This window comes from Phalangium opilio, unplaced genomic scaffold (assembly GCF_054372755.1).
Source record: "Phalangium opilio isolate 3A_F unplaced genomic scaffold, DU_Popi_V2 ptg000055l_1, whole genome shotgun sequence".
Classification (NCBI taxonomy): Eukaryota; Metazoa; Arthropoda; class Arachnida; order Opiliones; family Phalangiidae; genus Phalangium; species Phalangium opilio.
In genome coordinates, this window is record NW_028324174.1 from 1,110,360 (window position 1) to 1,137,430 (window position 27,071).

At 42.8% G+C, this 27,071-nt stretch overlaps 32 non-coding genes across 32 annotated transcripts; all 32 read left to right on the plus strand.

Annotated features, from left to right (window-relative positions):
* Positions 1-72, plus strand: TRNAE-CUC (transfer RNA glutamic acid (anticodon CUC)). The gene has a single exon. It is a non-coding gene; the product is annotated as a tRNA-Glu (tRNA).
* A 3,528-nt stretch (positions 73-3,600) lies between these two features.
* On the plus strand, positions 3,601-3,672 carry TRNAE-CUC (transfer RNA glutamic acid (anticodon CUC)). Its single transcript has one exon. It is a non-coding gene; the product is annotated as a tRNA-Glu (tRNA).
* Positions 3,673-4,603: 931 nt separating this feature from the next.
* On the plus strand, positions 4,604-4,677 carry TRNAE-UUC (transfer RNA glutamic acid (anticodon UUC)). Its single transcript has one exon. It is a non-coding gene; the product is annotated as a tRNA-Glu (tRNA).
* Positions 4,678-4,905: 228 nt separating this feature from the next.
* On the plus strand, positions 4,906-4,977 carry TRNAE-CUC (transfer RNA glutamic acid (anticodon CUC)). Its single transcript has one exon. It is a non-coding gene; the product is annotated as a tRNA-Glu (tRNA).
* Positions 4,978-5,479: 502 nt separating this feature from the next.
* On the plus strand, positions 5,480-5,551 carry TRNAE-UUC (transfer RNA glutamic acid (anticodon UUC)). The gene has a single exon. It is a non-coding gene; the product is annotated as a tRNA-Glu (tRNA).
* A 355-nt stretch (positions 5,552-5,906) lies between these two features.
* TRNAE-UUC (transfer RNA glutamic acid (anticodon UUC)) lies at positions 5,907-5,980 on the plus strand. Its single transcript has one exon. It is a non-coding gene; the product is annotated as a tRNA-Glu (tRNA).
* Positions 5,981-6,208: 228 nt separating this feature from the next.
* TRNAE-CUC (transfer RNA glutamic acid (anticodon CUC)) lies at positions 6,209-6,280 on the plus strand. Its single transcript has one exon. It is a non-coding gene; the product is annotated as a tRNA-Glu (tRNA).
* A 929-nt stretch (positions 6,281-7,209) lies between these two features.
* Positions 7,210-7,283, plus strand: TRNAE-UUC (transfer RNA glutamic acid (anticodon UUC)). The gene has a single exon. It is a non-coding gene; the product is annotated as a tRNA-Glu (tRNA).
* Positions 7,284-7,511: 228 nt separating this feature from the next.
* TRNAE-CUC (transfer RNA glutamic acid (anticodon CUC)) lies at positions 7,512-7,583 on the plus strand. Its single transcript has one exon. It is a non-coding gene; the product is annotated as a tRNA-Glu (tRNA).
* A 504-nt stretch (positions 7,584-8,087) lies between these two features.
* On the plus strand, positions 8,088-8,159 carry TRNAE-UUC (transfer RNA glutamic acid (anticodon UUC)). Its single transcript has one exon. It is a non-coding gene; the product is annotated as a tRNA-Glu (tRNA).
* Positions 8,160-8,514: 355 nt separating this feature from the next.
* Positions 8,515-8,588, plus strand: TRNAE-UUC (transfer RNA glutamic acid (anticodon UUC)). The gene has a single exon. It is a non-coding gene; the product is annotated as a tRNA-Glu (tRNA).
* A 228-nt stretch (positions 8,589-8,816) lies between these two features.
* Positions 8,817-8,888, plus strand: TRNAE-CUC (transfer RNA glutamic acid (anticodon CUC)). The gene has a single exon. It is a non-coding gene; the product is annotated as a tRNA-Glu (tRNA).
* A 504-nt stretch (positions 8,889-9,392) lies between these two features.
* On the plus strand, positions 9,393-9,464 carry TRNAE-UUC (transfer RNA glutamic acid (anticodon UUC)). Its single transcript has one exon. It is a non-coding gene; the product is annotated as a tRNA-Glu (tRNA).
* Positions 9,465-9,968: 504 nt separating this feature from the next.
* On the plus strand, positions 9,969-10,040 carry TRNAE-UUC (transfer RNA glutamic acid (anticodon UUC)). Its single transcript has one exon. It is a non-coding gene; the product is annotated as a tRNA-Glu (tRNA).
* A 355-nt stretch (positions 10,041-10,395) lies between these two features.
* TRNAE-UUC (transfer RNA glutamic acid (anticodon UUC)) lies at positions 10,396-10,469 on the plus strand. Its single transcript has one exon. It is a non-coding gene; the product is annotated as a tRNA-Glu (tRNA).
* A 228-nt stretch (positions 10,470-10,697) lies between these two features.
* TRNAE-CUC (transfer RNA glutamic acid (anticodon CUC)) lies at positions 10,698-10,769 on the plus strand. Its single transcript has one exon. It is a non-coding gene; the product is annotated as a tRNA-Glu (tRNA).
* A 504-nt stretch (positions 10,770-11,273) lies between these two features.
* On the plus strand, positions 11,274-11,345 carry TRNAE-UUC (transfer RNA glutamic acid (anticodon UUC)). Its single transcript has one exon. It is a non-coding gene; the product is annotated as a tRNA-Glu (tRNA).
* Positions 11,346-11,849: 504 nt separating this feature from the next.
* On the plus strand, positions 11,850-11,921 carry TRNAE-UUC (transfer RNA glutamic acid (anticodon UUC)). The gene has a single exon. It is a non-coding gene; the product is annotated as a tRNA-Glu (tRNA).
* A 355-nt stretch (positions 11,922-12,276) lies between these two features.
* On the plus strand, positions 12,277-12,350 carry TRNAE-UUC (transfer RNA glutamic acid (anticodon UUC)). The gene has a single exon. It is a non-coding gene; the product is annotated as a tRNA-Glu (tRNA).
* A 228-nt stretch (positions 12,351-12,578) lies between these two features.
* On the plus strand, positions 12,579-12,650 carry TRNAE-CUC (transfer RNA glutamic acid (anticodon CUC)). Its single transcript has one exon. It is a non-coding gene; the product is annotated as a tRNA-Glu (tRNA).
* Positions 12,651-13,154: 504 nt separating this feature from the next.
* TRNAE-UUC (transfer RNA glutamic acid (anticodon UUC)) lies at positions 13,155-13,226 on the plus strand. Its single transcript has one exon. It is a non-coding gene; the product is annotated as a tRNA-Glu (tRNA).
* A 355-nt stretch (positions 13,227-13,581) lies between these two features.
* TRNAE-UUC (transfer RNA glutamic acid (anticodon UUC)) lies at positions 13,582-13,655 on the plus strand. Its single transcript has one exon. It is a non-coding gene; the product is annotated as a tRNA-Glu (tRNA).
* Positions 13,656-13,883: 228 nt separating this feature from the next.
* TRNAE-CUC (transfer RNA glutamic acid (anticodon CUC)) lies at positions 13,884-13,955 on the plus strand. Its single transcript has one exon. It is a non-coding gene; the product is annotated as a tRNA-Glu (tRNA).
* A 778-nt stretch (positions 13,956-14,733) lies between these two features.
* TRNAE-UUC (transfer RNA glutamic acid (anticodon UUC)) lies at positions 14,734-14,805 on the plus strand. Its single transcript has one exon. It is a non-coding gene; the product is annotated as a tRNA-Glu (tRNA).
* Positions 14,806-15,160: 355 nt separating this feature from the next.
* Positions 15,161-15,234, plus strand: TRNAE-UUC (transfer RNA glutamic acid (anticodon UUC)). The gene has a single exon. It is a non-coding gene; the product is annotated as a tRNA-Glu (tRNA).
* A 228-nt stretch (positions 15,235-15,462) lies between these two features.
* Positions 15,463-15,534, plus strand: TRNAE-CUC (transfer RNA glutamic acid (anticodon CUC)). Its single transcript has one exon. It is a non-coding gene; the product is annotated as a tRNA-Glu (tRNA).
* Positions 15,535-16,312: 778 nt separating this feature from the next.
* Positions 16,313-16,384, plus strand: TRNAE-UUC (transfer RNA glutamic acid (anticodon UUC)). Its single transcript has one exon. It is a non-coding gene; the product is annotated as a tRNA-Glu (tRNA).
* A 355-nt stretch (positions 16,385-16,739) lies between these two features.
* TRNAE-UUC (transfer RNA glutamic acid (anticodon UUC)) lies at positions 16,740-16,813 on the plus strand. Its single transcript has one exon. It is a non-coding gene; the product is annotated as a tRNA-Glu (tRNA).
* Positions 16,814-17,041: 228 nt separating this feature from the next.
* TRNAE-CUC (transfer RNA glutamic acid (anticodon CUC)) lies at positions 17,042-17,113 on the plus strand. Its single transcript has one exon. It is a non-coding gene; the product is annotated as a tRNA-Glu (tRNA).
* Positions 17,114-17,466: 353 nt separating this feature from the next.
* Positions 17,467-17,538, plus strand: TRNAE-UUC (transfer RNA glutamic acid (anticodon UUC)). The gene has a single exon. It is a non-coding gene; the product is annotated as a tRNA-Glu (tRNA).
* Positions 17,539-20,274: 2,736 nt separating this feature from the next.
* TRNAE-UUC (transfer RNA glutamic acid (anticodon UUC)) lies at positions 20,275-20,346 on the plus strand. The gene has a single exon. It is a non-coding gene; the product is annotated as a tRNA-Glu (tRNA).
* A 5,505-nt stretch (positions 20,347-25,851) lies between these two features.
* TRNAV-UAC (transfer RNA valine (anticodon UAC)) lies at positions 25,852-25,924 on the plus strand. Its single transcript has one exon. It is a non-coding gene; the product is annotated as a tRNA-Val (tRNA).
* Positions 25,925-27,071: the final 1,147 nt, after the last annotated feature.

A 27,071-nucleotide genomic window follows, 5' to 3' on the forward strand; every position in this document is an offset into this window, starting at 1 on the left:
TCTGATATGGTCTAGTGGCTAGGATATCTGGCTCTCACCCAGAAGGCCCGAGTTCGATTCCCGGTATCGGAGCGAGTGCTTTTGTACCGGTTTTAAAGAATAAATTTTAAGACACATTTATAGGAATAGTATCTAGGGTTGCTCAAAGCAGTTTGATATGGTCTAGTGGGTAGGATATCTGGCTTTCACCCAGAAGGCCCGGGTTCTATTCCCGGTATCGGAGACTGTGCTTCGTACCGCTTTTAAAGAATAAATTTAAAGACACATTTATAGGAATAATATCTAGGGTTGATCAGACCAACCCGATATTGTCTAGTGGCTAGGGTATCTGGCTCTCACCCAGAAGGCCCGGGTTCGATTCCCGGTATCGGAGCGAGTGCTTTTGTACCGCATTTCAAGAATAGACTTAAGGATATAGGTTTTATGAATAGAATTAACGCTTGGTTAAGCAAGTCCAATATGGTCTACTGGCTAGGATATCTGGCTTTCACCCAGAAGGCCCGGGTTCGATTCCCGGTATCGGAGCGAGTGCTTTTGTACCGCTTTTGAAGAATAGACTTAAGGATAGGGGTTTATGAATAGAACTAAAACTTGGTTGAGCAAGTCCGACAGAGTTGGCACGCTGGTATCCAGTCCGGTTTTATCCACCTGGATTAAACCGGCTTAAACCACGTTGAAAAATCCAGTGGATTTTTCAATAATTATAATAATAGAGTACAGCGCGGGCACCATAAAGTGAAATGGAAGTAAAAGTTTGACCCACATGTCTTTTCCTCTTTATTTCATCGAAATGGTCCATTCCCATATATTGTGGGTTATTTTGACGCTCCCTCCTCCCACTGCCCCACCTGAAACTCGTGAGACTGACTTGAATTTTTGTAACGCTAAATTGTTTGGTCGGACCGCGCGTTTAGAAAAATATTTATCAGACCCTGCCCTATTGAAGATCACAAAAAAGGCTACCCGGGCCCGACCCTGCCCCATTGAAGATCACAAAAAAGCCTACCCGGGCCCGACCCTGCCTAATTTAAGATCACAAAAAACCCTACCTGGGCCCGACCCTGCCCTTTTGAAGACAATAAAAATGTCTACCCGGGTAGACGGTATGAAAACCCTACCCGACCCGACCAGCAAAAAGTAATTTTCTAACCAAACCGCACCTAGGATTTTTCGATCCGATATAGATCGGGTTGGATTGAAAAATCCCGATTAAGTCAGGGGCCCTACTCATCTCTAAGGGAAATGTCTATAGTTTAATCAACTTTTATGTACAATAAAAATGATTCTCAATCAGAGGGCCTAGTAGAAGACAACTATCGCACTAAATGTAAAAAGAAGTGCTAAAATTAAGCACTAGAGAGTAGTTTAAAAAAAGCCAGATAAAACCAATAAAGTCCGGTTTAAACCAGCAAAAAACCATACCAGTGGCTTTTTCAAGAAAAATCCGGATTTTTGCCAACCCTGAAGTCCGATATGGTCTAGTGGGTAGCAGGGAGTAAGGAACGTTAGAGGGAGTTTTGATCTAATGCTAAAAAAACCGTCATACAGTGGCAAACAGGAAAGAAAGTGTTGATAGGAATTTTTATCTCCGTTCCTCAATTTTAGCTAACGCGCAGGCGCAAGTGACGTCGTTTACTTAGAATGCATTTGATTAGGCGCTGCTCCTGCGCGCGGGGGCATCTACAGCGCCCCCCTCCTGCCATTCATCCCTGTGCCCAAAATGGTACCTGCGGAACCGCCGTCAAGGCACACGGGATCGGCCAGCGGGCCCGGCAACGCCCCTTAAGCAGGTGACAGACACCGTCGGCGGCGAGCCCAGCCAGGAGGTGGTCGGTGACTGGGCTCGGACCAAGGCAGCAGAAGGCTCGAGGGGCCGGGGGATCGCCCTCCGAGCACAGCAGTGCCATACAGTCCAAAAAATGTATCCGCGACCCCCAGAGGGTTGCCAAGAGCTGGGGATGAGCCAAAGCAACACCTGGGCGGGGGCGAAGCGGCCGAGCAAAACGTTCGCGGAACGGGGCAGGGAAAGGTCCGAACCAAGGGTGAACCTAAGGAACCATCCTAACCGGCACACCGAACTCGGGCCCCCTCCGCCACGACAAGGCCTTTTGCTCTACTGCCAAGGGGGGGGGGCACCGCCAGCAGAGAGAATTTAAAAATTCTATCTGCCGCCACACGGCCAACTTAAATCATCTCCTAAGTTGGCCGTGGCCGCCAGCGCCAGCTTCCGCTTCCATCGACTGCTGCCCCACTCACTCTGTTCAACCAACAATCAACGTCTGTTGGGAGGAAACCGAGGCTTAATAAAAATGCCAAATTGTTTTTGTAACGGTTGTAGGAATGATTCAAGGTATTCGCTTAAAAATATATGAAAGGAATATCCTTCCACGCGTTTCCAAAGCCAAAAACCCAGATAAAAAAATGTAAAAGATGGATATTAGCTTGTGGAAAACCGATTACCACTAGCTTTTATTCACTTTCAATAAATTTGAAGCTTTGTTTTTGGTTTGGGAAATCGTTTGAAAAAGATATTTACCATGTTGGGGTCTTGTTAAATACTTAGGGTTACTTGAACAATTAAAAAACAACACTTCTTATAGTTAACCATGGCAGAAATTCAAACACGACCTTCCCCTTCTAGTTCAAAGCCGGTTTTTAAATTTGACGCATGCGCGCGGACACCGCGATGAGTCCCCGAGTCAGCGCTAGAGAGAGACGAGTTTAGCCAGGAAAGCGAACGAACGCGCCTATTCACTTTAACACTCCCTCTCAAGTCTCTCCTCCCTGTGGGTAGGATACCTGGCTTTCACCCAGAAGGCCCGGTTTCGATTCCCGGTATCGAAGACTGTGCTTTTGTACCGCTTTACAAGAATAGAATTAAGACTTGGTTGAGCTAGTCCGATATGGTCTAGTGGCTAGGATACCTGGCTTTCACCCAGAAGGCCTGGGTTCGATTCCCGTTATCCGAGCGAGTGCTTTTGTACCGTATTCAAGAATAGACTTAAGGATATAGGTTTTATGAATAGAATTAACGCTTGGTTAAGCAAGGCCAATATGGTCTAGTGGCTAGGATATCTGGCTTTTTTTTTTAAAGTTCAGCTAGCTAATTGGACCAAGTCATCTTGCGACTTATTGCCCCTTATCTAACGCCTTTACAATGCATAGAGGGGTGGTGGCTAGCCCCTATGCCACAGCTAACCGACAGCGCCCTATACTAACTATTACCGTTAACCTCTGCAAGTTTTGATGGAAAGGAGAAACCGGGTTAGACCGCGGAGGAAAACTCCTTTAACAAGCGGGGAGAGAACTTGCAAACTCTACGCAGAAGGATTTCACCCAGAAGGCCCGGGTTCGATTCCCGGTATCGGAGCGAGTGCTTTTGTACCGCATTTCAAGAATAGACTTAAGGATATAGGTTTATGAATAGAATTAAGCCTTGGTATAGCAAGTCCGATATGGTCTGGTGGCTAGGATAACTGGCTTTCACCCAGAAGGCCCGGGTTCGATTCCCGGTAGTGGAGACGGTGCTTTTGTACCATATTTAAAGAATAAATTTAAAGCCACATTTATAGGAATAATATCTAGGGTCGCTCAAACCAGTCCGATATGGTCTAGTGGCTAGGATATCTGGCTCTCATCCAGAAGGCCCGGGTTCGATTCCCGGTATCGGAGCGAGTGCTTTTGTACCGCTTTTGAAGAATAGACTTAAGGATAGGGGTTTATGAATAGAATTAAAGCTTGGTTGAGCTAGTCCGATATGGTCTAGTGGGTAGGATACCTGGCTTTCACCCAGAAGGCCCGGGTTCGATTCTCGGTATCGGAGACTGCTTTCTTACCGCTTTACAAGAATAGAATTAAGACTTGGTTGAGCTAGTCCGATATGGTCTAGTGGCTAGGATACCTGGCTTTCACCCATAAGGCCCGGGTTCGATTCTCGGTATCGGAGACAGTGCTTTTGTACCATTTTTAAAGAATAAATTTAAAGACACATTTATAGGAATAATATCTAGGGTTCCCCAAACCGGTTTGATATGGTCTAGTGGCTAGGATATCTGGCTCTCACCTAGAAGACCCGGGTTCGATTACCGGTATCGGAGCGAGTGCTTTTGTACCGCTTTTGAAGAATAGACTTAAGGATATAGGTTTACGAATAGAGTTAAGACTTGTTTAGGCAAGTCCGATATGGTCTAATGGCAAGGATATCTGGCTTTCACCCAGAAGGCCCCTGTTCGATTCCCGGTATCGGAGCGAGTGCTCTTGTACCGCATTTCAAGAATGGACTTAAGGATAGGGGTTTATGAATAGAATTAAGACTTGCTTGAGCAAGTCCGATATGGTCTAGTGGGTAGGATACGTGGCTTTCACCCAGAAGGCCCGGGTTCGATTCCCGGTATCGGAGACTGTGCTTTTGTACCGCTTTACAAGAATAGAATTAAGACTTGGATGAGCTAGACCGATATGGTCTAGTGGCTAGGATACCTGGCTTTCACCCAGAAGGCCTGGGTTCGATTCCCGTTATCCGAGCGAGTGCTTTTGTACCGTATTCAAGAATAGACTTAAGGATATAGGTTTTATGAATAGAATTAACGCTTGGTTAAGCAAGGCCAATATGGTCTAGTGGCTAGGATATCTGGCTTTCACCCAGAAGGCCCGGGTTCGATTCCCGGTATCGGAGCGAGTGCTTTTGAACCGCATTTCAAGAATAGACTTAAGGATATAGGTTTATGAATAGAATTAAGCCTTGGTATACCAAGTCCGATATGGTCTAGTGGCTAGGATAACTGGCTTTCACCCAGAAGGCCCGGGTTCGATTCCCGGTAGTGGAGACGGTGCTTTTGTACCATATTTAAAGAATAAATTTAAAGCCACATTTATAGGAATAATATCTAGGGTCGCTCAAACCAGTCCGATATGGTCTAGTGGCTAGGATATCTGGCTCTCATCCAGAAGGCCCGGGTTCGATTCCCGGTATCGGAGCGAGTGCTTTTGTACCGCTTTTGAAGAATAGACTTAAGGATAGGGGTTTATGAATAGAATTAAAGCTTGGTTGAGCAAGTCCGATATGGTCTAGTGGGTAGGATACCTGGCTTTCACCCAGAAGGCCCGGGTTCGATTCTCGGTATCGGAGACTGCTTTCTTACCGCTTTACAAGAATAGAATTAAGACTTGGTTGAGCTAGTCCGATATGGTCTAGTGGCTAGGATACCTGGCTTTCACCCATAAGGCCCGGGTTCGATTCTCGTTATCGGAGACAGTGCTTTTGTACCATTTTTAAAGAATAAATTTAAAGACACATTTATAGGAATAATATCTAGGGTTCCCCAAACCGGTTTGATATGGTCTAGTGGCTAGGATATCTGGCTCTCACCTAGAAGACCCGGGTTCGATTACCGGTATCGACGAGTGCGTTTGTACCGCTTTTGAAGAATAGACTTAAGGATATAGGTTTACGAATAGAATTAAGACTTGTTTAGGCAAGTCCGATATGGTCTAATGGCAAGGATATCTGGCTTTCACCCAGAAGGCCCGGGTTCGATTCCCGGTATCGGAGCGAGTGCTCTTGTACCGCATTTCAAGAATGGACTTAAGGATAGGGGTTTATGAATAGAATTAAGACTTGCTTGAGCAAGTCCGATATGGTCTAGTGGGTAGGATACGTGGCTTTCACCCAGAAGGCCCGGGTTCGATTCCCGGTATCGGAGACTGTGCTTTTGTACCGCTTTACAAGAATAGAATTAAGACTTGGATGAGCTAGTCCGATATGGTCTAGTGGCTAGGATACCTGGCTTTCACCCAGAAGGCCTGGGTTCGATTCCCGTTATCCGAGCGAGTGCTTTTGTACCGTATTCAAGAATAGACTTAAGGATATAGGTTTTATGAATAGAATTAACGCTTGGTTAAGCAAGGCCAATATGGTCTAGTGGCTAGGATATCTGGCTTTCACCCAGAAGGCCCGGGTTCGATTCCCGGTATCGGAGCGAGTGCTTTTGTACCGCATTTCAAGAATAGACTTAAGGATATAGGTTTATGAATAGAATTAAGCCTTGGTATAGCAAGTCCGATATGGTCTAGTGGCTAGGATAACTGGCTTTCACCCAGAAGGCCCGGGTTCGATTCCCGGTAGTGGAGACGGTGCTTTTGTACCATATTTAAAGAATAAATTTAAAGCCACATTTATAGGAATAATATCTAGGGTCGCTCAAACCAGTCCGATATGGTCTAGTGGCTAGGATATCTGGCTCTCATCCAGAAGGCCCGGGTTCGATTCCCGGTATCGGAGCGAGTGCTTTTGTACCGCTTTTGAAGAATAGACTTAAGGATAGGGGTTTATGAATAGAATTAAAGCTTGGTTGAGCAAGTCCGATATGGTCTAGTGGGTAGGATACCTGGCTTTCACCCAGAAGGCCCGGGTTCGATTCTCGGTATCGGAGACTGCTTTCTTACCGCTTTACAAGAATAGAATTAAGACTTGGTTGAGCTAGTCCGATATGGTCTAGTGGCTAGGATACCTGGCTTTCACCCATAAGGCCCGGGTTCGATTCTCGGTATCGGAGACAGTGCTTTTGTACCATTTTTAAAGAATAAATTTAAAGACACATTTATAGGAATAATATCTAGGGTTCCCCAAACCGGTTTGATATGGTCTAGTGGCTAGGATATCTGGCTCTCACCTAGAAGACCCGGGTTCGATTACCGGTATCGACGAGTGCGTTTGTACCGCTTTTGAAGAATAGACTTAAGGATATAGGTTTACGAATAGAATTAAGACTTGTTTAGGCAAGTCCGATATGGTCTAATGGCAAGGCTATCTGGCTTTCACCCAGAAGGCCCGGGTTCGATTCCCGGTATCGGAGCGAGTGCTCTTGTACCGCATTTCAAGAATGGACTTAAGGATAGGGGTTTATGAATAGAATTAAGACTTGCTTGAGCAAGTCCGATATGGTCTAGTGGGTAGGATACGTGGCTTTCACCCAGAAGGCCCGGGTTCGATTCCCGGTATCGGAGACTGTGCTTTTGTACCGCTTTACAAGAATAGAATTAAGACTTGGATGAGCTAGTCCGATATGGTCTAGTGGCTAGGATACCTGGCTTTCACCCATAAGGCCTGGGTTCGATTCCCGTTATCCGAGCGAGTGCTTTTGTACCGTATTCAAGAATAAACTTAAGGATATAGGTTTTATGAATAGAATTAACGCTTGGTTAAGCAAGGCCAATATGGTCTAGTGGCTAGGATATCTGGCTTTCACCCAGAAGGCCCGGGTTCGATTCCCGGTATCGGAGCGAGTGCTTTTGTACCGCATTTCAAGAATAGACTTAAGGATATAGGTTTATGAATAGAATTAAGCCTTGGTATAGCAAGTCCGATATGGTCTAGTGGCTAGGATAACTGGCTTTCACCCAGAAGGCCCGGGTTCCATTCCCGGTTTTGGAGACGGTGCTTTTGTACCATATTTAAAGAATAAATTTAAAGCCACATTTATAGGAATAATATCTAGGGTCGCTCAAACCAGTCCGATATGGTCTAGTGGCTAGGATATCTGGCTCTCATCCAGAAGGCCCGGGTTCGATTCCCGGTATCGGAGCGGGTGCTTTTGTACCGCTTTTGAAGAATAGACTTAAAGATAGGGGTTTATGAATAGAATTAAAGCTTGGTTGAGCAAGTCCGATATGGTCTAGTGGGTAGGATAGCTGGCTTTCACCCAGAAGGCCCGGGTTCGATTCTCGGTATCGGAGACTGCTTTCTTACCGCTTTACAAGAATAGAATTAAGACTTGGTTGAGCTAGTCCGATATGGTCTAGTGGCTAGGATACCTGGCTTTCACCCATAAGGCCCGGGTTCGATTCTCGGTATCGGAGACAGTGCTTTTGTACCATTTTTAAAGAATAAATTTAAAGACACATTTATAGGAATAATATCTAGGGTTCCCCAAACCGGTTTGATATGGTCTAGTGGCTAGGATATCTGGCGCTCACCTAGAAGACCCGGGTTCGATTACCGGTATCGGAGCGAGTGCTTTTGTACCGCTTTTGAAGAATAGACTTAAGGATATAGGTTTACGAATAGAATTAAGACTTGTTTAGGCAAGTCCGATATGGTCTAATGGCAAGGATATCTGGCTTTCACCCAGAAGGCCCGGGTTCGATTCCCGGTATCGGAGCGAGTGCTCTTGTACCGCATTTCAAGAATGGACTTAAGGATAGGGGTTTATGAATAGAATTAAGACGTGCTTGCGCAAGTCCGATATGGTCTAGTGGGTAGGATACGTGGCTTTCACCCAGAAGGCCCGGGTTCGATTCCCGGTATCGGAGACTGTGCTTTTGTACCGCTTTACAAGAATAGAATTAAGACTTGGATGAGCTAGTCCGATATGGTCTAGTGGCTAGGATACCTGGCTTTCACCCATAAGGCCTGGGTTCGATTCCCTTTATCCGAGCGAGTGCTTTTGTACCGTATTCAAGAATAGACTTAAAGATATAGGTTTTATGAATAGAATTAACGCTTGGTTAAGCAAGGCTAATATGGTCTAGTGGCTAGGATATCTGGCTTTCACCCAGAAGGCCCGGGTTCGATTCCCGGTATCGGAGCGATTGCTTTTGTACCGCATTTCAAGAATAGACTTAAGGATATAGGTTTATGAATAGAATTAAGCCTTGGTATAGCAAGTCCGATATGGTCTGGTGGCTAGGATAACTGGCTTTCACCCAGAAGGCCCGGGTTCGATTCCCGGTAGTGGAGACGGTGCTTTTGTACCATATTTAAAGAATAAATTTAAAGCCACATTTATAGGAATAATATCTAGGGTCGCTCAAACCAGTCCGATATGGTCTAGTGGCTAGGATATCTGGCTCTCATCCAGAAGGCCCGGGTTCGATTCCCGGTATCGGAGCGAGTGCTTTTGTACCGCTTTTGAAGAATAGACTTAAGGATAGGGGTTTATGAATAGAATTAAAGCTTGGTTGAGCTAGTCCGATATGGTCTAGTGGGTAGGATACCTGGCTTTCACCCAGAAGGCCCGGGTTCGATTCTCGGTATCGGAGACTGCTTTCTTACCGCTTTACAAGAATAGAATTAAGACTTGGTTGAGCTAGTCCGATATAGTCTAGTGGCTAGGATACCTGGCTTTCACCCATAAGGCCCGGGTTCGATTCTCGGTATCGGAGACAGTGCTTTTGTACCATTTTTAAAGAATAAATTTAAAGACACATTTATAGGAATAATATCTAGGGTTCCCCAAACCGGTTTGATATGGTCTAGTGGCTAGGATATCTGGCTCTCACCTAGAAGACCCGGGTTCGATTACCGGTATCGGAGCGAGTGCTTTTGTACCGCTTTTGAAGAATAGACTTAAGGATATAGGTTTACGAATAGAATTAAGACTTGTTTAGGCAAGTCCGATATGGTCTAATGGCAAGGATATCTGGCTTTCACCCAGAAGGCCCGGGTTCGATTCCCGGTATCGGAGCGAGTGCTCTTGTACCGCATTTCAAGAATGGACTTAAGGATAGGGGTTTATGAATAGAATTAAGACTTGCTTGAGCAAGTCCGATATGGTCTAGTGGGTAGGATACCTGGCTTTCACCCAGAAGGCCCGGGTTCGATTCTCGGTATCGGAGACTGCTTTCTTACCGCTTTACAAGAATAGAATTAAGACTTGGTTGAGCTAGTCCGATATGGTCTAGTGGCTAGGATACCTGGCTTTCACCTATAAGGCCCGGGTTCGATTCTCGGTATCGGAGACAGTGCTTTTGTACCATTTTTAAAGAATAAATTTAAAGACACATTTATAGGAATAATATCTAGGGTTTCCCAAACCGGTTTGATATGGTCTAGTGGCTAGGATATCTGGCTCTCACCTAGAAGACCCGGGTTCGATTACCGGTATCGGAGCGAGTGCTTTTGTACCGCTTTTGAAGAATAGACTTAAGGATATAGGTTTACGAATAGAATTAAGACTTGTTTAGGCAAGTCCGATATGGTCTAATGGCAAGGATATCTGGCTTTCACCCAGAAGGCCCGGGTTCGATTCCCGGTATCGGAGCGAGTGCTCTTGTACCGCATTTCAAGAATGGACTTAAGGATAGGGGTTTATGAATAGAATTAAGACTTGCTTGAGCAAGTCCGATATGGTCTAGTGGGTAGGATACGTGGCTTTCACCCAGAAGGCCCGGGTTCGATTCCCGGTATCGGAGACTGTGCTTTTGTACCGCTTTACAAGAATAGAATTAAGACTTGGATGAGCTAGTCCGATATGGTCTAGTGGCTAGGATACCTGGCTTTCACCCAGAAGGCCTGGGTTCGATTCCCGTTATCCGAGCGAGTGCTTTTGTACCGTATTCAAGAATAGACTTAAGGATATAGGTTTTATGAATAGAATTAACGCTTGGTTAAGCAAGGCCAATATGGTCTAGTGGCTAGGATATCTGGCTTTCACCCAGAAGGCCCGGGTTCGATTCCCGGTATCGGAGCGAGTGCTTTTGTACCGCATTTCAAGCGTAGACTTAAGGATATAGGTTTATGAATAGAATTAAGCCTTGGTATAGCAAGTCCGATATGGTCTAGTGGCTAGGATAACTGGCTTTCACCCAGAAGGCCCGGGTTCGATTCCCGGTAGTGGAGACGGTGCTTTTGTACCATATTTAAAGAATAAATTTAAAGCCACATTTATAGGAATAATATCTAGGGTCGCTCAAACCAGTCCGATATGGTCTAGTGGCTAGGATATCTGGCTCTCATCCAGAAGGCCCGGGTTCGATTCCCGGTATCGGAGCGGGTGCTTTTGTACCGCTTTTGAAGAATAGACTTAAAGATAGGGGTTTATGAATAGAATTAAAGCTTGGTTGAGCAAGTCCGATATGGTCTAGTGGGTAGGATACCTGGCTTTCACCCAGAAGGCCCGGGTTCGATTCTCGGTATCGGAGACTGCTTTCTTACCGCTTTACAAGAATAGAATTAAGACTTGGTTGAGCTAGTCCGATATGGTCTAGTGGCTAGGATACCTGGCTTTCACCCATAAGGCCCGGGTTCGATTCTCGGTATCGGAGACAGTGCTTTTGTACCATTTTTAAAGAATAAATTTAAAGACACATTTATAGGAATAATATCTAGGGTTCCCCAAACCGGTTTGATATGGTCTAGTGGCTAGGATATCTGGCTCTCACCTAGAAGACCCGGGTTCGATTACCGGTATCGGAGCGAGTGCTTTTGTACCGCTTTTGAAGAATAGACTTAAGGATATAGGTTTACGAATAGAATTAAGACTTGTTTAGGCAAGTCCGATATGGTCTAATGGCAAGGATATCTGGCTTTCACCCAGAAGGCCCGGGTTCGATTCCCGGTATCGGAGCGAGTGCTCTTGTACCGCATTTCAAGAATGGACTTAAGGATAGGGGTTTATGAATAGAATTAAGACTTGCTTGAGCAAGTCCGATATGGTCTAGTGGGTAGGATACCTGGCTTTCACCCAGAAGGCCCGGGTTCGATTCTCGGTATCGGAGACTGCTTTCTTACCGCTTTACAAGAATAGAATTAAGACTTGGTTGAGCTAGTCCGATATGGTCTAGTGGCTAGGATACCTGGCTTTCACCTATAAGGCCCGGGTTCGATTCTCGGTATCGGAGACAGTGCTTTTGTACCATTTTTAAAGAATAAATTTAAAGACACATTTATAGGAATAATATCTAGGGTTTCCCAAACCGGTTTGATATGGTCTAGTGGCTAGGATATCTGGCTCTCACCTAGAAGACCCGGGTTCGATTACCGGTATCGGAGCGAGTGCTTTTGTACCGCTTTTGAAGAATAGACTTAAGGATATAGGTTTACGAATAGAATTAAGACTTGTTTAGGCAAGTCCGATATGGTCTAATGGCAAGGATATCTGGCTTTCACCCAGAAGGCCCGGGTTCGATTCCCGGTATCGGAGCGAGTGCTCTTGTACCGCATTTCAAGAATGGACTTAAGGATAGGGGTTTATGAATAGAATTAAGACTTGCTTGAGCAAGTCCGATATGGTCTAGTGGGTAGGATACGTGGCTTTCACCCAGAAGGCCCGGGTTCGATTCCCGGTATCGGAGACTGTGCTTTTGTACCGCTTTACAAGAATAGAATTAAGACTTGGATGAGCTAGTCCGATATGGTCTAGTGGCTAGGATACCTGGCTTTCACCCAGAAGGCCTGGGTTCGATTCCCGTTATCCGAGCGAGTGCTTTTGTACCGTATTCAAGAATAGACTTAAGGATATAGGTTTTATGAATAGAATTAACGCTTGGTTAAGCAAGGCCAATATGGTCTAGTGGCTAGGATATCTGGCTTTCACCCAGAAGGCCCGGGTTCGATTCCCGGTATCGGAGCGAGTGCTTTTGTACCGCATTTCAAGCGTAGACTTAAGGATATAGGTTTATGAATAGAATTAAGCCTTGGTATAGCAAGTCCGATATGGTCTAGTGGCTAGGATAACTGGCTTTCACCCAGAAGGCCCGGGTTCGATTCCCGGTAGTGGAGACGGTGCTTTTGTACCATATTTAAAGAATAAATTTAAAGCCACATTTATAGGAATAATATCTAGGGTCGCTCAAACCAGTCCGATATGGTCTAGTGGCTAGGATATCTGGCTCTCATCCAGAAGGCCCGGGTTCGATTCCCGGTATCGGAGCGGGTGCTTTTGTACCGCTTTTGAAGAATAGACTTAAAGATAGGGGTTTATGAATAGAATTAAAGCTTGGTTGAGCAAGTCCGATATGGTCTAGTGGGTAGGATACCTGGCTTTCACCCAGAAGGCCCGGGTTCGATTCTCGGTATCGGAGACTGCTTTCTTACCGCTTTACAAGAATAGAATTAAGACTTGGTTGAGCTAGTCCGATATGGTCTAGTGGCTAGGATACCTGGCTTTCACCCATAAGGCCCGGGTTCGATTCTCGGTATCGGAGACAGTGCTTTTGTACCATTTTTAAAGAATAAATTTAAAGACACATTTATAGGAATAATATCTAGGGTTCCCCAAACCGGTTTGATATGGTCTAGTGGCTAGGATATCTGGCTCTCACCTAGAAGACCCGGGTTCGATTACCGGTATCGGAGCGAGTGCTTTTGTACCGCTTTTGAAGAATAGACTTAAGGATATAGGTTTACGAATAGAATTAAGACTTGTTTAGGCAAGTCCGATATGGTCTAATGGCAAGGATATCTGGCTTTCACCCAGAAGGCCCGGGTTCGATTCCCGGTATCGGAGCGAGTGCTCTTGTACCGCATTTCAAGAATGGACTTAAGGATAGGGGTTTATGAATAGAATTAAGACTTGCTTGAGCAAGTCCGATATGGTCTAGTGGGTAGGATACGTGGCTTTCACCCAGAAGGCCCGGGTTCGATTCCCGGTATCGGAGACTGTGCTTTTGTACCGATTTACAAGAATAGAATTAAGACTTGGATGAGCTAGTCCGATATGGTCTAGTGGCTAGGATACCTGGCTTTCACCCATAAGGCCTGGGTTCGATTCCCTTTATCCGAGCGAGTGCTTTTGTACCGTATTCAAGAATAGACTTAAGGATATAGGTTTTATGAATAGAATTAACGCTTGGTTAAGCAAGGCCAATATGGTCTAGTGGCTAGGATATCTGGCTTTCACCCAGAAGGCCCGGGTTCGATTCCCGGTATCGGAGCGAGTGCTTTTGTACCGCATTTCAAGAATAGACTTAAGGATATAGGTTTATGAATAGAATTAAGCCTTGGTATAGCAAGTCCGATATGGTCTAGTGGCTAGGATAACTGGCTTTCACCCAGAAGGCCCGGGTTCGATTCCCGGTAGTGGAGACGGTGCTTTTGTACCATATTTAAAGAATAAATTTAAAGCCACATTTATAGGAATAATATCTAGGGTCGCTCAAACCAGTCCGATATGGTCTAGTGGCTAGGATATCTGGCTCTCATCCAGAAGGCCCGGGTTCGATTCCCGGTATCGGAGCGAGTGCTTTTGTACCGCTTTTGAAGAATAGACTTAAAGATAGGGGTTTATGAATAGAATTAAAGCTTGGTTGAGCAAGTCCGATATGGTCTAGTGGGTAGGATACCTGGCTTTCACCCAGAAGGCCCGGGTTCGATTCTCGGTATCGGAGACTGCTTTCTTACTGCTTTACAAGAATAGAATTAAGACTTGGTTGAGCTAGTCCGATATGGTCTAGTGGCTAGGATACCTGGCTTTCACCCATAAGGCCTGGGTTCGATTCCCGTTATCCGAGCGAGTGCTTTTGTACCGCTTTTCAAGAATAGACTTAAGGATATAGGTTTATGAATAGAATTAAGACTTGGTTAAGCAAGTCCGATATGGTCTAGTGGGTAGGATACCTGGCTTTCACCCAGAAGGCCCGGGTTCGATTCTCGGTATCGGAGACTGCTTTCTTACCGCTTTACAAGAATAGAATTAAGACTTGGTTGAGCTAGTCCGATATGGTCTAGTGGCTAGGATACCTGGCTTTCACCCATAAGGCCCGGGTTCGATTCTCGGTATCGGAGACAGTGCTTTTGTACCATTTTTAAAGAATAAATTTAAAGACACATTTATAGGAATAATATCTAGGGTTCCCCAAACCGGTTTGATATGGTCTAGTGGCTAGGATATCTGGCTCTCACCTAGAAGACCCGGGTTCGATTACCGGTATCGGAGCGAGTGCTTTTGTACCGCTTTTGAAGAATAGACTTAAGGATATAGGTTTACGAATAGAATTAAGACTTGTTTAGGCAAGTCCGATATGGTCTAATGGCAAGGATATCTGGCTTTCACCCAGAAGGCCCGGGTTCGATTCCCGGTATCGGAGCGAGTGCTCTTGTACCGCATTTCAAGAATGGACTTAAGGATAGGGGTTTATGAATAGAATTAAGACTTGCTTGAGCAAGTCCGATATGGTCTAGTGGGTAGGATACGTGGCTTTCACCCAGAAGGCCCGGGTTCGATTCCCGGTATCGGAGACTGTGCTTTTGTACCGCTTTACAAGAATAGAATTAAGACTTGGATGAGCTAGTCCGATATGGTCTAGTGGCTAGGATACCTGGCTTTCACCCATAAGGCCTGGGTTCGATTCCCTTTATCCGAGCGAGTGCTTTTGTACCGTATTCAAGAATAGACTTAAGGATATAGGTTTTATGAATAGAATTAACGCTTGGTTAAGCAAGGCCAATATGGTCTAGTGGCTAGGATATCTGGCTTTCACCCAGAAGGCCCGGGTTCGATTCCCGGTATCGGAGCGAGTGCTTTTGTACCGCATTTCAAGAATAGACTTAAGGATATAGGTTTATGAATAGAATTAAGCCTTGGTATAGCAAGTCCGATATGGTCTAGTGGCTAGGATAACTGGCTTTCACCCAGAAGGCCCGGGTTCGATTCCCGGTAGTGGAGACGGTGCTTTTGTACCATATTTAAAGAATAAATTTAAAGCCACATTTATAGGAATAATATCTAGGGTCGCTCAAACCAGTCCGATATGGTCTAGTGGCTAGGATATCTGGCTCTCATCCAGAAGGCCCGGGTTCGATTCCCGGTATCGGAGCGAGTGCTTTTGTACCGCTTTTGAAGAATAGACTTAAAGATAGGGGTTTATGAATAGAATTAAAGCTTGGTTGAGCAAGTCCGATATGGTCTAGTGGGTAGGATACCTGGCTTTCACCCAGAAGGCCCGGGTTCGATTCTCGGTATCGGAGACTGCTTTCTTACTGCTTTACAAGAATAGAATTAAGACTTGGTTGAGCTAGTCCGATATGGTCTAGTGGCTAGGATACCTGGCTTTCACCCATAAGGCCTGGGTTCGATTCCCGTTATCCGAGCGAGTGCTTTTGTACCGCTTTTCAAGAATAGACTTAAGGATATAGGTTTATGAATAGAATTAAGACTTGGTTAAGCAAGTCCGATATGGTCTAGTGGGTAGGATACCTGGCTTTCACCCAGAAGGCCCGGGTTCGATTCTCGGTATCGGAGACTGCTTTCTTACCGCTTTACAAGAATAGAATTAAGACTTGGTTGAGCTAGTCCGATATGGTCTAGTGGCTAGGATACCTGGCTTTCACCCATAAGGCCCGGGTTCGATTCTCGGTATCGGAGACAGTGCTTTTGTACCATTTTTAAAGAATAAATTTAAAGACACATTTATAGGAATAATATCTAGGGTTCCCCAAACCGGTTTGATATGGTCTAGTGGCTAGGATATCTGGCTCTCACCTAGAAGACCCGGGTTCGATTACCGGTATCGGAGCGAGTGCTTTTGTACCGCTTTTGAAGAATAGACTTAAGGATATAGGTTTACGAATAGAATTAAGACTTGTTTAGGCAAGTCCGATATGGTCTAATGGCAAGGATATCTGGCTTTCACCCAGAAGGCCCGGGTTCGATTCCCGGTATCGGAGCGAGTGCTCTTGTACCGCATTTCAAGAATGGACTTAAGGATAGGGGTTTATGAATAGAATTAAGACTTGCTTGAGCAAGTCCGATATGGTCTAGTGGGTAGGATACGTGGCTTTCACCCAGAAGGCCCGGGTTCGATTCCCGGTATCGGAGACTGTGCTTTTGTACCGCTTTACAAGAATAGAATTAAGACTTGGATGAGCTAGTCCGATATGGTCTAGTGGCTAGGATACCTGGCTTTCACCCATAAGGCCTGGGTTCGATTCCCTTTATCCGAGCGAGTGCTTTTGTACCGTATTCAAGAATAGACTTAAGGATATAGGTTTTATGAATAGAATTAACGCTTGGTTAAGCAAGGCCAATATGGTCTAGTGGCTAGGATATCTGGCTTTCACCCAGAAGGCCCGGGTTCGATTCCCGGTATCGGAGCGAGTGCTTTTGTACTTCATTTCAAGAATAGACTTAAGGATATAGGTTTATGAATAGAATTAAGCCTTGGTATAGCAAGTCCGATATGGTCTAGTGGCTAGGATAACTGGCTTTCACCCAGAAGGCCCGGGTTCGATTCCCGGTAGTGGAGACGGTGCTTTTGTACCATATTTAAAGAATAAATTTAAAGCCACATTTATAGGAATAATATCTAGGGTCGCTCAAACCAGTCCGATATGGTCTAGTGGCTAGGATATCTGGCTCTCATCCAGAAGGCCCGGGTTCGATTCCCGGTATCGGAGCGAGTGCTTTTGTACCGCTTTTGAAGAATAGACTTAAAGATAGGGGTTTATGAATAGAATTAAAGCTTGGTTGAGCAAGTCCGATATGGTCTAGTGGGTAGGATACCTGGCTTTCACCCAGAAGGCCCGGGTTCGATTCTCGGTATCGGAGACTGCTTTCTTACTGCTTTACAAGAATAGAATTAAGACTTGGTTGAGCTAGTCCGATATGGTCTAGTGGCTAGGATACCTGGCTTTCACCCATAAGGCCTGGGTTCGATTCCCGTTATCCGAGCGAGTGCTTTTGTACCTCTTTTCAAGAATAGACTTAAGGATATAGGTTTATGAATAGAATTAAGACTTGGTTAAGCAAGTCCGATATGGTCTAGTGGCTAGGATACCTGGCTTTCACCCAGAAGGCCCGGGTTCGATTCCCGGTATCGGAGCGAGTGCTTTTGTACCGCTTTTGAAGAATAAACTTAAAGACACATTTATAGGAATAATATTTAGGATTGTTCTAACCATTACGATATGGTCTAGTGGGTAGGATACCTGGCTTTCACCCAGAAGGCCTGGGTTCGATTACCGGTATCGGAGACTGTGCTTTTTACCGCTTTTAAAGAATAAATTTAAAGACACATTTATAGGAATAATATCTAGGGTTGCTTAAACCAGTCCGATATGGTCTAGTGGCAAAGATATCTGACTTTCACCCGGAAGGACCGGGTTCGATTCCCGTTTTCGGAGCGAGTGCTTTTGTACAGCTTTTGAAGAATAGACTTAAGGATATAGGTTTATGAATAGAATTAAGACTTGGTTGAGCAAGTCAGATATGGTCTAGTGGGTAGGATACCTGGCTTTCACCCAAAAGGCCCGGGTTCGATTCCCGGTATCGGAGACTGTGCTTTCTACCGCTTTTAAAGAATAAATTTAAAGACACATTTATAGGAATAATATCTAGGGTTGCTTAAACCAGTCCGATATGGTCTAATGGCAAGGATATCAGGCTTTCACCCAGAAGGCCTGGGTTCGATTTTCGGTATCGGAGCGAGTGCTTTTGTACCGCTTTTGAAGAATAGACTTAAGGATAGGGGTTTATGAATAGAATTAAAGCTTGGTTGAGCAAGTCCGATATGGTCTAGTGGGTAGGATACCTGGCTTTCACCCAGAAGGCCCGGGTTCGATTCTCGGTATCGGAGACTGCTTTCTTACCGCTTTACAAGAATAGAATTAAGACTTGGTTGAGCTAGTCCGATATGGTCTAGTGGCTAGGATACCTGGCTTTCACCCATAAGGCCCGGGTTCGATTCTCGGTATCGGAGACAGTGCTTTTGTACCATTTTTAAAGAATAAATTTAAAGACACATTTATAGGAATAATATCTAGGGTTCCCCAAACCGGTTTGATATGGTCTAGTGGCTAGGATATCTGTCTCTCACCTAGAAGACCCGGGTTCGATTACCGGTATCGGAGCGAGTGCTTTTGTACCGCTTTTGAAGAATAGACTTAAGGATATAGGTTTACGAATAGAATTAAGACTTGTTTAGGCAAGTCCGATATGGTCTAATGGCAAGGATATCTGGCTTTCACCCAGAAGGCCCGGGTTCTATTCCCGGTATCGGAGCGAGTGCTCTTGTACCGCATTTCAAGAATGGACTTAAGGATAGGGGTTTATGAATAGAATTAAGACTTGCTTGAGCAAGTCCGATATGGTCTAGTGGGTAGGATACGTGGCTTTCACCCAGAAGGCCCGGGTTCGATTCCCGGTATCGGAGACTGTGCTTTTGTACCGCTTTACAAGAATAGAATTAAGACTTGGATGAGCTAGTCCGATATGGTCTAGTGGCTAGGATACCTGGCTTTCACCCATAAGGCCTGGGTTCGATTCCCGTTATCCGAGCGAGTGCTTTTGTACCGTATTCAAGAATAGACTTAAGGATATAGGTTTATGAATAGAATTAAGCCTTGGTATAGCAAGTCCGATATGGTCTAGTGGCTAGGATAACTGGCTTTCACCCAGAAGGCCCGGGTTCGATTCCCGGCATCGGAGACTGTTTTTTGTACAGCTTTTTAAGAATAAATTTAAAGACACATTTATAGGAATATTATCTAGGGTTGCTCAAACCAGTCCAAAATGGTCTAGTGGCTAGGATATCTGGCTTTCACCCAGAAGGCCCGGGTTCGATTCCCGGTATCGGAGCGAGTGCTTTTGTACCGCTTTTGAAGAATAAACTTAAAGACACATTTATAGGAATAATATTTAGGATTGTTCTAACCATTACGATATGGTCTAGTGGGTAGGATACCTGGCTTTCACCCAGAAGGCCTGGGTTCGATTACCGGTATCGGAGACTGTGCTTTTTACCGCTTTTAAAGAATAAATTTAAAGACACATTTATAGGAATAATATCTAGGGTTGCTTAAACCAGTCCGATATGGTCTAGTGGCAAGGATATCTGACTTTCACCCGGAAGGACCGGGTTCGATTCCCGTTTTCGGAGCGAGTGCTTTTGTACAGCTTTTGAAGAATAGACTTAAGGATATAGGTTTATGAATAGAATTAAGACTTGGTTGAGCAAGTCAGATATGGTCTAGTGGGTAGGATACCTGGCTTTCACCCAGAAGGCCCGGGTTCGATTCCCGGCATCGGAGACTGTTATTTGTACAGCTTTTTAAGAATAAATTTAAAGACACATTTATAGGAATATTATCTAGGGTTGCTCAAACCAGTCCAAAATGGTCTAGTGGCTAGGATATCTGGCTTTCACCCAGAAAGCCCGGGTTCGATTCTCGGTATCGGAGCTGGTGATTTTGTATCGCTTTTCAAGAATAGACTTAAGGATATAGGTTTATGCATAGAATTAAGTCTTGCTTGAGCAAGTCCGATATGGTCTAGTGGCTAGGATATCTGGCTTTCACCCAGAAGGCTCGGGTTCGATTTCCGGTGTCGGAGCTAGAGCTTTTGTACCGCTTTTCAAGAATAGACTTAAGGATATAGGTTTATGAATAGAATTAAGACTTGGTTAAGCAAGTCCGATATGGTCTAGTGGCTAGGATACCTGGCTTTCACCCAGAAGGCCCGGGTTCGATTTCCGGCATCGGAGACTGATGTTTGTACAGCATTTCAAGAATAAATTTAAAGACACATTTATAGGAATAATATCTAGGGTTGATCAAACCAGTCCGAAATGGTCTAGTGGGTAGGATATCTGGCTTTCACCCAGAAGGCCCGGGTTCGATTCCCGGTATCGGAGCGAGTGCTCTTGTATCGCATTTCAAGAATGGACTTAAGGATAGGGGTTTATGAATAGAATTAAGACTTGCTTGAGCAAGTCCGATATGGTCTAGTGGGTAGGATACGTGGCTTTCACCCAGAAGGCCCGGGTTAGATTCCCGGTATCGGAGACTGTGCTTTGTACCGCTTTTAAAGAATAAATTTAAAGGCACATTTATAGGAATAATATCTACTAATGTTGACCCTCCACCCCCTAACCTAGATGAAGGAAATGATGCCCCATGGTGTAAGTATGGCAATTGCCAAGAGATGCCAACCCCAGATGAAACACTCGAGGAGAAGAAACACTGGTTGCATGACAGATATTCCAGATTTGGAAAATTTAATTTTGAATAGAGGAGTATTGATATCCAAATGGAAATGGGACAAAATTTAGTGCACCATCTCAAGGAGGACGGGGATGTTAATAGAAAACACAGGCATGCTGCTTATAGGCAGTATATTTATTGGCAAAGGGGTAAGCTTGGACAAGAGAATCGGCGAGTTATACCTTCCTGAGTAGTATGGAAAGTTAGAGTAAGGTATCTCAATCCAAATGGTATATACACAAGATATAAACAAAACCGTTATCTTTAGGGGGGTTATTATTGGTGGTTTTCACAAATTCATCTTTGAAAATTAAAACATTTGATTAGGAGGTTTTCTTTCATAATTGTTTTTAACGAGTTCTTTCTGTTAAAAAGTTAAGACTGTGGTTGTATATAGGCTACTATTATGGTCAAAGACGGCCAAAATATTCCTTGCTATATATCCTTTCACTAAATTTTTTTAATATTTAGCATATAACTTATGACAATACTAATACTATATTCTTACGGATAATTTACTCTTTTTGGAGCGTACTTCAACAATACGCTATATGATTCCAAAGCCCCTGTATGTCTGCAATAAGTGTTATTTCCAGATCATTATCAATTAGCTATGCTAAAATTACCAAAAAAGAGTTAAAAAAACCAATCTTATGATATGGAAAATCTTTAAGGAACTGTTTGTCGCAAACGATTTTTCGCAACTCAATGAACGGCAAGGTATTGTTTTGCAGCCATGTCTTTACACGATCGTCCTCATTAATTTCCTCATGCCTGTATTCACCGTAAGGAAAATTGTGCACATTTTGGACATGGTGCATCTTAAGAAATTTTCAAAAATTTTTAAATAATTGAAATCAAACAAAAGCTACACTTAAATCTCTCACTATCATTGTGTTAGCGTCATTTTCACAGTTCTTAGCGCACCACCAAAAGTGCGTCACAAGATCATCAATCCGCCTAAAATTGACGGTGGAAGAAGCGAAAAATATCTACAATGGAAAATCAAGCTCCCATGAGTGCAAGAAATGCCGCAACAAACAAGTAGAGGATCAAGACGAATACTCAAGCGATTCTGACGAAACAGACGATGACGATACGGACTCAAAACAAGGTAACCCGAAAACTAAAGTGGACGACTTCATAGACATACTGAATGAATTTTTTAGAACGGACAGCCTAACCCGCGAAAAAGACAATATATTCGATCACTCTATCTCATTAATCAAAGTACTAACAGAAGCTTACCTAGATCTACAAAATGTAGTAGAAGGCATGCAACTAGAACTTAAAACATTAAAAAAACATTGTGTGACTCAATGCGAAAAAACACAATTCTCAAAGGATACAACGAGAAGGGTGAGACCCCATAGCTTTGACCGACATAGAGTTGACATGACAGGGCGAAATAATGGTATTCCCAGAATCACATTCCTTGCCGACGCTAATGATAGGCCTACTATCCCAAGCAATAAAAGAACCACTAATATCACCCAAAAAAAAATCGCCCGACATGACTAAAAAGAAGCCCCTTCAGGCTGGCTCAAAAAAACTAGACACTATCAAGGCAATTGCGAAACCGATTCGAGAACCAAAAAAAAGGGCACTTTTCATATCTCGCCTACCACCCAACCTAAAGGCCGATGATTTGAAAAAATATATTGAAACTGACTGTGAACTTGAAACTGTTGAATGTACAAGACTAAAAACGAAATCTGCTTATTACTCCTCGTTTCACGTCACTACTACTGACGAAAGCGAATTTAATTTACTAATTAACCCTCAAAATTTCCCCGAAGACTGTATTGTCATGGATTTCCATGGCTATCTGAGTGAAACACGGAAATTTCAACCCCCTCCAACTGAGATTCATACTATGAATGAGGAACAGCCACTTATAGATGAAGTTTAAAACCTCACTGGGCATATACTATCAAAATGCAAGAAGCATATGTAATAAAATGGACGAACTTTATACAAATATTTTACTTATTGAACCCCATATTATCTGTCTCACAGAAACTTGGTTAAAACCCACAGATTATAACGAGGACTTTTTCCCGCCTAATTATAAAATTCACAGACACGATAGGACTGATGGTCGCCGTGGGGGAGGAAGCCTTATCGCATTAAAAAACTCATTCAAAGTTATTAGACGCCCTGATTTAGAAAAAGAATTTGAAGCAATCTGGCTTGAAATAAAAGTAGGAAATAACCAAAACCTACTACTAGGTAACATATATATATACCACCCGACACTACAATCGAGTCCTATTGCGCACTAAAATCGAACCTAGAAGAGAACCTACCAAAACACAAAGGAGATATAATACTACCGGGAGATTTTAATTTACCGGGATTAGATTGGGAAACATGGAGCACAAAACACTGCATTGGCAATATAAAAAATAAAGGAATACAAATAATTGATACCTGCCACACGTGCGCACTTACGCAAATTAACCACATCAAAAACCATTATGGTAAACAACTAGATCTATGCTTCTCAAACACTAACTGCTGTGAAATAACAACAACAAAGGAGGCCCTAATTAAAAAGGACCCTTACCACCCGCCACTAATACTAGATTACCACCTAAAACAAACACTCCAAAATGACAATCAGTTAACACTTGACTATTACCATGCTGATTACTTGGGATTATATTATTATATCCGGAACCATGATTGGTCCAAAATAACTGAATCTAAAGATGTGAATTATTGCGTATCAGAACTAACGACAGCAATTAAATCGGCAATCACTTTTTATATACCGAAAAAAGACAGGAAATATAAAAACAATGTCTCATATCCACCGTGGTTCTCGGCAGAATTGATAAAGACCCGAAAACGCAAAAAGTATTACCATAAAAAACATAAAAGGACCGGTAATATAAAGGCTAAAGAACAGTTTCAATGTTTGCGAGCCGAAATCAAAAAATTAATAACAAGAGATAAAAAATCATATTCCAATAAGATCAAAGACTGTAACCAGAGACCCAAAATCATTTTGGGGATATGTTAACAAGAGGACACAAGCTCAAAGACAAGAAATAATTCTAACAAAAATAAAAATCTTATCACTAACAATTCGGCAATTGCCAAAGAATTCGCAGAAACATTCGTAAATATCGCTGATGATAATACTAACCAAAATAACCCGTATTTAATTGACCAAAAAATAGAAGATACCTTCAGAATTACGACAATCACTCTCGCAGACACTGTAGAGGCTATCAATAAGCTAAAGACGAGATTATCAACAGGCAAAGATGGGATTACTAACATCATTATCAAAGGCTGCAAGGAGACTCTAGCCTCATTATTAACAATTTGTCTCTACAAAGCGGAATATTTCCACAGGAATGGAAGGTAGCCATAGTCTCACCCATATTCAAGAAAGGATTTACTGGCGACGCAACAAATTATCGGCCTATATCACTTCTCTGTTCGTTTGGTATGGTTTTTGAAACAATCATGTATAAATTTATATACACTTGGTTCTCCAAGAACATACCTGATTCACAACATGGGTTTGTGAAGGGAAGATCTGTGGAAACAAATCATTTATCTTTCTTGAACCAAATAAAGCCAAAGGTCCTCCAGAAAGGGCAAGTTGAAGTTTTATACATAGACTTATCAAAAGCCTTTGACCGCGTATCGCATCCGCTATTACTAAAAAAGCTTCATCACTACGGCATGGATGGAAATATGTTATGTTGGGTGAGGAACTACCTAACCGATAGACACAACCGGCTAAAGTGTAATGGGGAAATAACCTCCGTAAAATACAAAGTGTCATGTGGAATACCACAAGGATCATCCCCGGGTCCTCTTCTATTTAATATCTACATTGCAGATCTGCCAAATAATATTTCATGCTCACTATATCAATTTGCCGATGACCACAAATTAGCCAAAACTATATCAAATCTGAAAGACTGCTATAGCCTACAAAATGATCCAAACATTTTAGCCGATTGGTGTCAAACCAATAATATACCAATAAACCTAGATAAAACGGTTATTATCTCATTTACAAGGAAAATTAGATCGGCATCATTTAGCTATACATTAAATGGGAAACCCATAAAGAGAGAAACATCCATTAAAGACCTAGGAGTGATTTTCGACTCCAAACTACGATTTAAACCACATCGATCATACATAACACAGAAATGTAAAAGGACACTTGGATGTATCCTAAAGATCACAAAACCCTTAAACTCAGCAACGGCTTTTCATCGTCTCTACCTCTCTTTAGTCAAATCATGTCTTATATATGGAGCAACTACCTACAATGACAATGTTAAAACCAACTTAAAGTCCATAGAAGCAGTTCAAAGGAAATATATTGAACATTATCATACCCAATTTATCAAGGATGCATCTTTTGACTACGAAATAATATTGAAGGAACTTAATATGGACTCAATCGCAGAAACATTTATAAAATTAGACATCATCTTGTTACACAAAATAATAACTTACAAACTCAAATGCCCCTCAATATTATCTAGCCTAAACTTCAATACCACAACCCACAAAAGTAGAGAAAGAAATTTATTTCAGCGGCAGCCACACGACATATCACCCATTTCAAGAATAGTTCACAATTATCACACCTATGGAAAGTATATTGACATTTTTAATGAAAAAACCCTTCTTCTTAAAGAATTGACGTTAACATAAAGAAATTAAATTGAGACTTTCCTCCCTTAAAAATAATTTATTCCACTATTGCTTAAAATTATTAAAGTAAGTCACCACCTAATTTTAAATTAAATTAAATTAACGACTAAACTGACGAAAGTGTTATTCTACAGGGCCGGTAGGCCCTTGTAGATATGACTTGATACTCTTCCGTAAAGTTAAAGCAAAATTCACATGCTTTTACCAATTTTCCTATGGAGATTAACATGGGGTTTTTCGTGATATTTAACCACCTCTAACTGAAAAACTAGAGCGAAGTTACTTTTCGGAATACTCTTAATTTAACAATGAAGTATTCAGGGTGTGCGATCGGCTAGTCTAATCAGAAACAATTAAGTCTAAGTATGTTAATTTTAGTTAATTACAGAAGTACTTGTTTCGACCATCGTGATTGGACATAATAATAATGCTAGAGCTCTTCGAAAACTCAAAATAACCAAGTATCTATGGTGTAGTGGTTATCACGTCCGCTTTACACTCGGAAGGTCCCAGGTTCGAGCCCTGGTAGATACATGACTTGACTATCGTTATTGGACACAATAATAAGCTAGATCTCTTCGAAAACTCAGAATAACCAAGTATTCATTGTGTAATGGTTATCACGTCCGCTTTACACGCGGAAGGTCCCGGGTTCGAGACCTGGTAGATACATGTTTTGACCATCGTGATTGGACATAATAATAAGCTAGATCTCTTAGGAATCTCAGTATTACCAGGTATGTGTAGTGTAGTGGTTATCTCGTCCGCCTAACACGCGGAAGGTGCAACGTTCGGGCCCTGCTAGATACATGTTTTGACCATCGTAATTGGACATAATAATAAGCGGTAAAGAAAACATAATTACTCAAAATTTAATTACGTTAAGACTGAAGCGACAGATATTATATAAAAACGTCTTGGTTTGGACCAAGGCCGAAAAAACAAACGATATGTGTGAGGTTTATCAATTGAAATTTTTTCTAGTTATTTTTATACACTCAATCCTTAATCAATATTTAATTCAATCAACTGATTTTACTGTTAATCGACCTAGTCCCTCTAAATTAATTGAAAAAATTACATATCTACGCTTTTTCAAGAACAATTACATTTTCCGAAAACATTTTATCATGAAATTAATTATTTTGAAGGGATTTCGTGTCGATGCTCACTAACTTGTGAGCATCTTGACCGACATAGTTTTAATTGTTGCTGGCTTGACAAATTTTCAAGTTTGCACCAAAAGAAGTTTAAATCTGTTTTAAGTTGTTGATAAGACTGTCGTTAGAGTGAATGTCGTCTACTTAAGACAAAGCATTAAAGTTTACAATGTGTGGTAAAGGGTAAAGATCACATAAACAGAAATACGTCTCAAACTTGTTATATTCATTTCCCGCGGAAATAATATGGTTAAACACATCATTCATTACTAGTTATGCCAAGAAGGTCACATTTAACTCCGACACCCCCTCCCTTCCTCTATTTTCCCAATATATGGCATTTTATAATCACCAGTGGTTTCAGTGTATGGGTCATCTGAGCCGTCGCAACACACTCAGCCAATATTACCATAGACTGAGTTATGACCAAGAAATTCTTAAGTACGGAAAAGGAAGTTCCAGTGCAACTTTACCATCAAAGAGGCGACAATAGAAATGTAGCATTTCGATATACGATATTA